At 41.1% G+C, this 7,441-nt stretch overlaps 1 long non-coding RNA gene across 2 annotated transcripts; it reads right to left on the reverse strand.

Moving 5' to 3' along the window:
* Positions 1–5,336: 5,336 nt before the first annotated feature.
* LOC123411246 lies at positions 5,337–6,768 on the reverse strand. 2 transcript variants are annotated; one of them, XR_006613215.1, is made up of 3 exons: positions 6,045–6,768; positions 5,872–5,928; positions 5,337–5,788 (listed from the first exon to the last, which is right to left on the reverse strand). It is a non-coding gene; the product is annotated as an uncharacterized LOC123411246 (long non-coding RNA). The 2 variants fall into 2 exon arrangements; XR_006613214.1 differs by having other exon boundaries at positions 5,337–5,928.
* Between the last annotated feature and the right edge of the window lie 673 nt (positions 6,769–7,441).

The following is a 7,441-nucleotide window of genomic DNA, read 5'->3' on the forward strand; positions in this document are numbered from 1 at the left end:
CAGCTCTCCCATACACAATGTGGAAAGCCTAGCTTATGTATTCATCTTCATTTGTCCACCATGTGAACATCCACAAGAATCAAGCATGTAGTGCTCAGGAATGCTTATCTTGATCTTGTCCTTGTTAGCACATGAGCTTGTCCTTATCAACACATGATCATTAACAATAGTTTCAATGATATATTCGTGCTGATCCACTTGAACTTGCACACCACAATCTTGATGATGATCACCACTTGACGTCATCCTTCATGGGTTGTATGAGATCTTCCTTTTGACGCAAGCACATGGAAGCACACCTAACCCCCACATAGGACTCTCACAAAGACCATGGGTTAGTACACAAACACGTAATGGACAATGCTTACCATACCATGGGATCACTTGATCCCTCTCGGTACATCTTATACGCTTTGTGTGTTGACCATCTTGATTTAGTCTTTGTCTGAGATCTTGATCAACCTAGTGTCTCTATGACCATTCTTTGGATAATACCTTGAATACCATCTTGGTCATCATATAAACTCCTTGAACCCAACAGATGGACTTCAAGAAGTGCCTATGGACAAATCCTATAAATATAACTTAAGGCAACCATTAGCCCATAGGAATTGTCATCAATTACCAAAACCACATATGGAGATATATGCTCTAACACCTCTCTCTAGATCCGTTTCTCCTCTAGTCTAGTTTCAGCGGTGCTTAGGCAAAGTTGTGCTGGACTAGCTCCACCACCATCACCGTCATGCCATCGTGCTTCTGGAGAAATCATCCACCTCTCCACCCCCTCTTTCTGGATCAAGAAGGTGGAGATCATCATCGAGTTGTACGTGTGCTGAACGCGGAGGTGCCGTCCATTCGACGCTAGATCGGGACGGATCGTGGGACGGTGGCGATTTGGATCGCGAAGACGTTTCATCGACTGACATGCAACTTGTTGCATAAAGATGACTGGCGGGTGTCTGTTTCTTCAACTTTAGTTGAATCGGATTTGACCGAGGCGGTCCTTGGAGAAGGTTAAGTAGCAATTTGCATATCACTGTTGTGGCTTTGCGTAAGTAAGATGCGATCATACTAGATACCCATAGCAGCCACGTAAAACATGCAACAACAAATTAGAGGACGTCTAACTTGTTTTTGTAGGGTATGCTTGTGATGTGATATGTCCAATGACATGATATGATATATTGGATGTATGAGATGATCATGTTGTAATAGTTAAATATCGACTTGCATGTCGATGCTACGGCAACCGACAGGAGCCATAGGGTTGTCTTTAAATTTATTTTGCACCTGTAGATTATCTTGCTATATCACTAGGCAGTAGCTTTATTAGTAACATCATAGATAGCGCAACAACCTCGATGGAAGCACAATGATGGAGGTCATGGTGCGGCGCCGGTGAAGATGGACATCATGCCGGTGCTTTGGTGATGGAGATCAAGAAGCACAAGGTCATGGCTATATCATGTCACTTTTGATTTGCATGTGATGTTAATCCTTTTATGCACCTTATTTTTCTTTGGACGACGGTAGCATTATAAGGTGATTACTCACTAAAATTTCAAGATAAAATTGTGTTCTCCCCGGCTGTGCACAGTTGCGACAGTTCGTCGTTTCGAGGCACCATGTGATATCGGGTGTGATAGACTCAGCGTTCATATACAACGTGTGTAAAACAGTTGCACACGCAGAACACTTAGGTTAAACTTGACGAGCCTAGCATGTACAAACATGGCCTCGGAATACAAGAGACCGAAAGGTCGAGCATGAATCATATAGTTGATATGATCAACATAGAGATGTTCACCATTGAAACGAATCTCAACTCACATGATGATCAGACTTGAATTAATGGATTTGGATCATGTGACACTCAAATGACTAGAGGGATGCCTATTTGAGTGGGAGTTTATTAGAAATATGATTAGCTAAACTCAATTGTCTTGAACATAGTCTAAGTAATCTTTGCAAAATTTTATGTTGTAGATCAATGGCTCGAACAGTAGAAACCCTGAATTTTAATACGTTCCTAGAGAAAGCTAAGCTGAAAGATGATGGAAGCAACTTTTTTGACTGGGCTCGTAATCTGAGGCTTATCCTCACGGATAGCCAAAAGCAATATGTCCTTGATGCCGCACTAGGTGATGCACCACCCGCTACGGCGACCCAAGATGTTTTGAACGCTTGGCAGTCGCGTAAGGATGACTACTCATTGGTTTAATGTGCAGTTTTGTATGGCTTAGAACCGAGATTTCTAAGACGTTTTGAATGTTATGGAGCATATAAGATGTTCTAGGAGTTGAAGTTTATCTTTGAGAAGAATTTCCCGGATCAAGAGGTATGATACCTCCGATAAGTTATATGCTTGCAAAATGGAGGAGAACGGGTGTGTCAGTGAACACATACTCAGAATGTCTGGGTATTCTAACCGTCTAGCTGAGCTGGGGATTGAACTCCGGCAAGAGGCTATCACTAACAGAGTTCTTCAATCACTGCCACCTAGCTATAAGAGCTTCGTGTTAAACTATAACATGCAAGGGATGAATAAGTCACTCACCGAGCTGTTTGCGATGTTGAAAGTCGCAGAGTCAGAAATCCAGAAAGAGCATCAAGTGTTGATGGTCAATAAGACCATCAGTTCAAGAAAAACAGCAAAGGAAAGAAGGGTAACTCCAAGAAGAGTGGCAAATCTATTGCCCCCCCGACGAAGAAACCCAAGGCTGGACCTAAGCCAGAAACTGAGTGTTATTATTGCAAGGGAACTGGTCACTGGAAGCGAAACTACCCCAAGTATCTAGCCGATAAGAAGGCGGCCAACGCCAAACAAGGTATATTTGTTATACATGTTATTGATGTGTACCTCACCAGCTCTCGTAGTAGTGTGTGGGTATTTGATACTGGTTCTGTTGCTCACATTTGCAAGTCGAAACAGGAACTGCGGAATAAACGAAGGCTGGCGAAGGATGAAGTGACAATGCGCGTGGGAAATGGTTCCAAGGTTGATGCGATCGCCGTCGGCACAATCTCACTTCAGTTACCATCGGGATTAGTGATGAACTTAAATAATTGTTATTTAGTGTTTGTGTTGAGCATGAACATTATATCTGGATCTTGTTTATTGTGAGACGGTTGCTCATTTAAATAAGAGAATAATGGTTGTTCTATTTATATGAGTAATATCTTTTATGGTCATGTACCCAATGTGAGGGGTTTGTTCATATTGAATCTCGATAGTGACGACACCCATGTCCATAACAATGAGACCAAAAGATGTAGAGTTAATAATGATAGCGCCACTTTCTTGTGGCACCGCCGCTTAGGTCATATTGGTGTAAAACGCATGAAGAAACTCCATGCTGATGGACTTTTGGAGTCACTTGATTTTGAATCACTTGACACATGCGAACCATGTCTCATGGGCAAGATGACTAAGACACCGTTCTCCAAAATAATGGAGCGTGCAAGTGACTTGTTGGAGATCATACATACTGATGTGTGCAGACCAATGAGCATAGAGGCGCGCGGTGGATATCGTTATTTTTTCACCTTCAGTGATGATTTGAGTAGGTATGGTTATATTTACTTGATGAAGCACAAGCCTGAAACGTTTGAAAAGTTCAAGCAATTTTAGAGTGAAGTTGAAAATCATCGTAACAAGAAGATCAAATTCCTACGATCTGATCGAGGAGGTGAGTATCTGAGTTACGAGTTTGGTGCTCACTTAAGACAATGTGGAATTGTTTCACAGTTGACACCCCTGGAACACCACAACGCAAAGGAACATGCTAAAGCTTCAACCGTGGTTCGTAAGAGTTGTACTAGAACACCTATACCCCCTGAACAAATTAAAGTTGAACCTAATATTGCCATGGTTAAAGATCTGTTAGTTGATAATATTGATGGGCATGTCATTCATTTATGTGATGAAGCTGCTAGAATTGCTAGACCTGATGCTAAAGGTAAACATAGACCTATTGTTGGCGTGCCTGTTGTTTCTGTTAAAATAGGAAATCATTGTTATCATGGCTTATGTGATGTTGGTGCTAGTGTGAGTGCAATTCCCTTTACCTTATACCAAGAAATTATGAATGATATTGCAGCAGCCGAATTAGAGGAAATTGATGTTACCATCAAGCTTGCTAATAGAGATACTATTGCACCAATTGGGATTGTTAGAGGTGTTGAAGTCTTGTGTGGGAAAATAAATATCCTACAGATTTTCTTGTTCTTGGTTCCCCACAAGATGACTTTTGTCCCATTATATTCGTTAGACCCTTCTTGAATACTGTTAATGCTAAGATTGATTGTGAGAAAGAAACAGTTACTTTAAGTTTTGGGGATGTGTCTCATGAGTTCAACTTCTCTAAATTTCGTAGACAACCCCATGACAAAGAATTGCCTAGTAAAGACGAAATTATTGGTCTCGCTTCTATCGCTGTGCCTCCTACTGATACCTTAAAACAATATTTGCTAGACCATGAAAATGATATGCATGTTAATGAAAGGAATGAAATAGATAAGATTTTCTTTGATCAACAACCCATTTTGAAACACAACCTTCTTGTTGAAATACTTGGGGATCCTCCTCCACCCAAGGGTGATCTCGTGTTTGAGCTTAAACAATTACGTGATACTCTCAAGTATGCTTATCTTGATGAAAAGGAGATATATCTTGTTATTATTAGTGCTAACCTTTCAGAGCATGAAGAAAAGAGATTATTGAAAACTCCGAGGAAGCACCGTGCCGCTATTGTATATACTCTTGATGATCTTAAGGGCATTAGTCCCACTCTATGTCAGCACAAAATCAATATGGAGCCTGATGCTAAACCAATTGTTAATCACCAACGATGATTAAATCCTAAAATGAAGGAAGTGGTAAGAAATGAAATACTAAAGCTTCTGGAGGCAGGTATCACTACTAGGAAAACACTTTTTAACGACGATATATTTGGTCGTTAAAAGTCGGATTGTAGTCGTTAAAAGTCACTAACGACCACAATTTGCTGGTCATAGTAGGCTCCATCGTTAAAAGTATAACGACCACATACCTTTTGTGGTCGTTATTCTTGTAACGACGGGATATTGTGTCGTTGTCAATCCTGATGCAACAACGATCATAATTGTAGTATTAACGACCACATTTTTCATCTGTAATAATGTTCTAATGTTGACCGAAACTATCATTAACGACTACTTTCTAATATTACGATCACTCTCTTCACTTTTATATAGCGTAGGACAACTTATATTTGGTATTCTTTCCATTCAAGGATCACTTTATGCAACATCCAACATTTGAATATTAACATCCACATATAGAAAACAAAATCTGAATTGAAAGGACCATAACTTCTTTTATTAGTAAAAATCAAATTAATAACAATATTTCGACATACAATAATGGAACAAAAGTATCCTTCAAAATTTTCAATTCAAAAGCACTCCTTATATGACCAATGTACTTGCCCTTATCTAACTGGAAAAGGAGACAACTATGAAAGATAATATTTATTAAGCTTCAATTGAGGGACACCATTCTTGTTCGTATTGATGTCATTCTTTATTGGAGATTAGAGTGCCTCCTGATGCTTCTATATATTATGATGGACCATTAGTCCTACAAAACATTGAGTAATTTATGAATATTAGTCTATGTAAATAAATTAGCACAAAGTATAATATCGTATGAAATCAATGTATGAGAACAACTTACATGGTCATGCTGGCTTTCATGAGAACAATCATTTACACTTAAACTAAGGCCATGTTTGATAGCAAAGTACTAAAAAAACCAAAGTATCAAAAACTACAGTTATTTTTCCTATAGGTACAAAATAAAGCAACAAGAGAAGTTATACTATGTACCTGCTTTCAAATTATATGTCTGAACTGTTTACGGCCAATCAGCTGATGAATTGTGTGCTGAAGAATAGTCGTGTGATCAATAAAGCAATGAATAGTGTAACATGGTCAAGATTCTCGGTCATGACTGGAAGAGAACATTAAAACAAAGTGTCCTAGTTTAACTTTGGCATTACCTCAAACATGTGATGGGCAGTCCTGGGAACAACACATCACGCAACAACCTCCTCTTCCCATAAGTGGAAGCCCTGATCACCGACGCACGCACGCACGCACACACCACAAAGGAGGAGCCGAGAGGTAGCCGTGCGGAATGGGAGCAAGGTCGTAAGGTCAATAGAACGAGAAAAATGAAATAATGGGGACAAACCTTCCATGGAATTCCAAGGAGGAAGCGTGATCATGCTGGTGGTGTAGAAGCATCCCTGGCCCTATAGGAATTCCCTCGGATGGAGCACTCCCTCGTACCTGCGTACTTGGCTTGCTGCAGACTACCGCTGCTCAATTAAGAAGAATAGGATGAACTTCCTCTATCCTATATCGCTGAGCAAGAAGACAGCGACAAACTCACGAACACCCACACCAATCCATGTTGAACGCCCAACATCCGCACGGGATGGATCTGGACCTGAACAATTGTTCATCCTCCAACTAGATCAGCGGATCCGGAGGAAAACGACCTCTGCTAGGCCACCGACGCTAGAAACGGGGGAATCTGCCTTACCGCCCCGCAGTCGTCGCTCTTAGAGAGGGGATACAGTACTCGAGGGCACATGGTTCAGCCGCCATGGATCTCATGGACATACGTGAGATTTAAGTATAGTATATTAGGATACCTTGAGTTAATAAATACTGTAGATTGCTATTTATCCTTGTTTCTCGATGCAAACGAGTTTAGGAATCGTTAACTACTCCTAAAAAGAAGCTAATTAGCCAACAACGACCATTTTCTATAAAATAACTTAACGACGGGATGCCCCACGAAGGCCCGATGAGCCTAAGATGAATGTGGGATGTGGCATCGTTCAAGTAACGACCAAATTTATTTGTAGATGATCGTTAATAGCCTAATTCGTAGTAGGGTAATTTATCCTAGGGAAACACTTCATATCTATAGTCTGAGACGATACAATCCTCAGACCTGATGACTGTCGTTGATATGATTTGGATCTCACGGTCACAACTTGCTTCGTACAAAAAAAATCCCCTCGGCGAGCTAACCATCCGCACGGACAAAATCCCCGTACGTAACCTCCGCCCTAATCGCTCGCCCCGTATATCCCTCTCCCCTCCTCCTGTCGCCAACAACCGCTCTGCATCGCCCTCACCGTCCTACATTCCTCTCACCTCGCATGTCTCCTCGTCGCTGACGCACCGTCCATGCCCGTCTCACAGCTATTTCATTTGATCCATGTCAGCCACATCATCTCTGGATTGGACAAGATGTGCCTCCCTGGACGGTGTTCACTTGTTCATATTCTTGCAAGTGCCCTGCAGCTGGTTGACGACGAGGTCTCAAAAGGCCGTGCTAGTTTCATTCTCATATTGTTTAGTTCTGATCCATATACTAACA

The sequence above is a fragment of the Hordeum vulgare genome, chromosome 7H, assembly GCF_904849725.1.
Source record: "Hordeum vulgare subsp. vulgare chromosome 7H, MorexV3_pseudomolecules_assembly, whole genome shotgun sequence".
NCBI classification, from domain to species: domain Eukaryota; kingdom Viridiplantae; phylum Streptophyta; class Magnoliopsida; order Poales; family Poaceae; genus Hordeum; species Hordeum vulgare.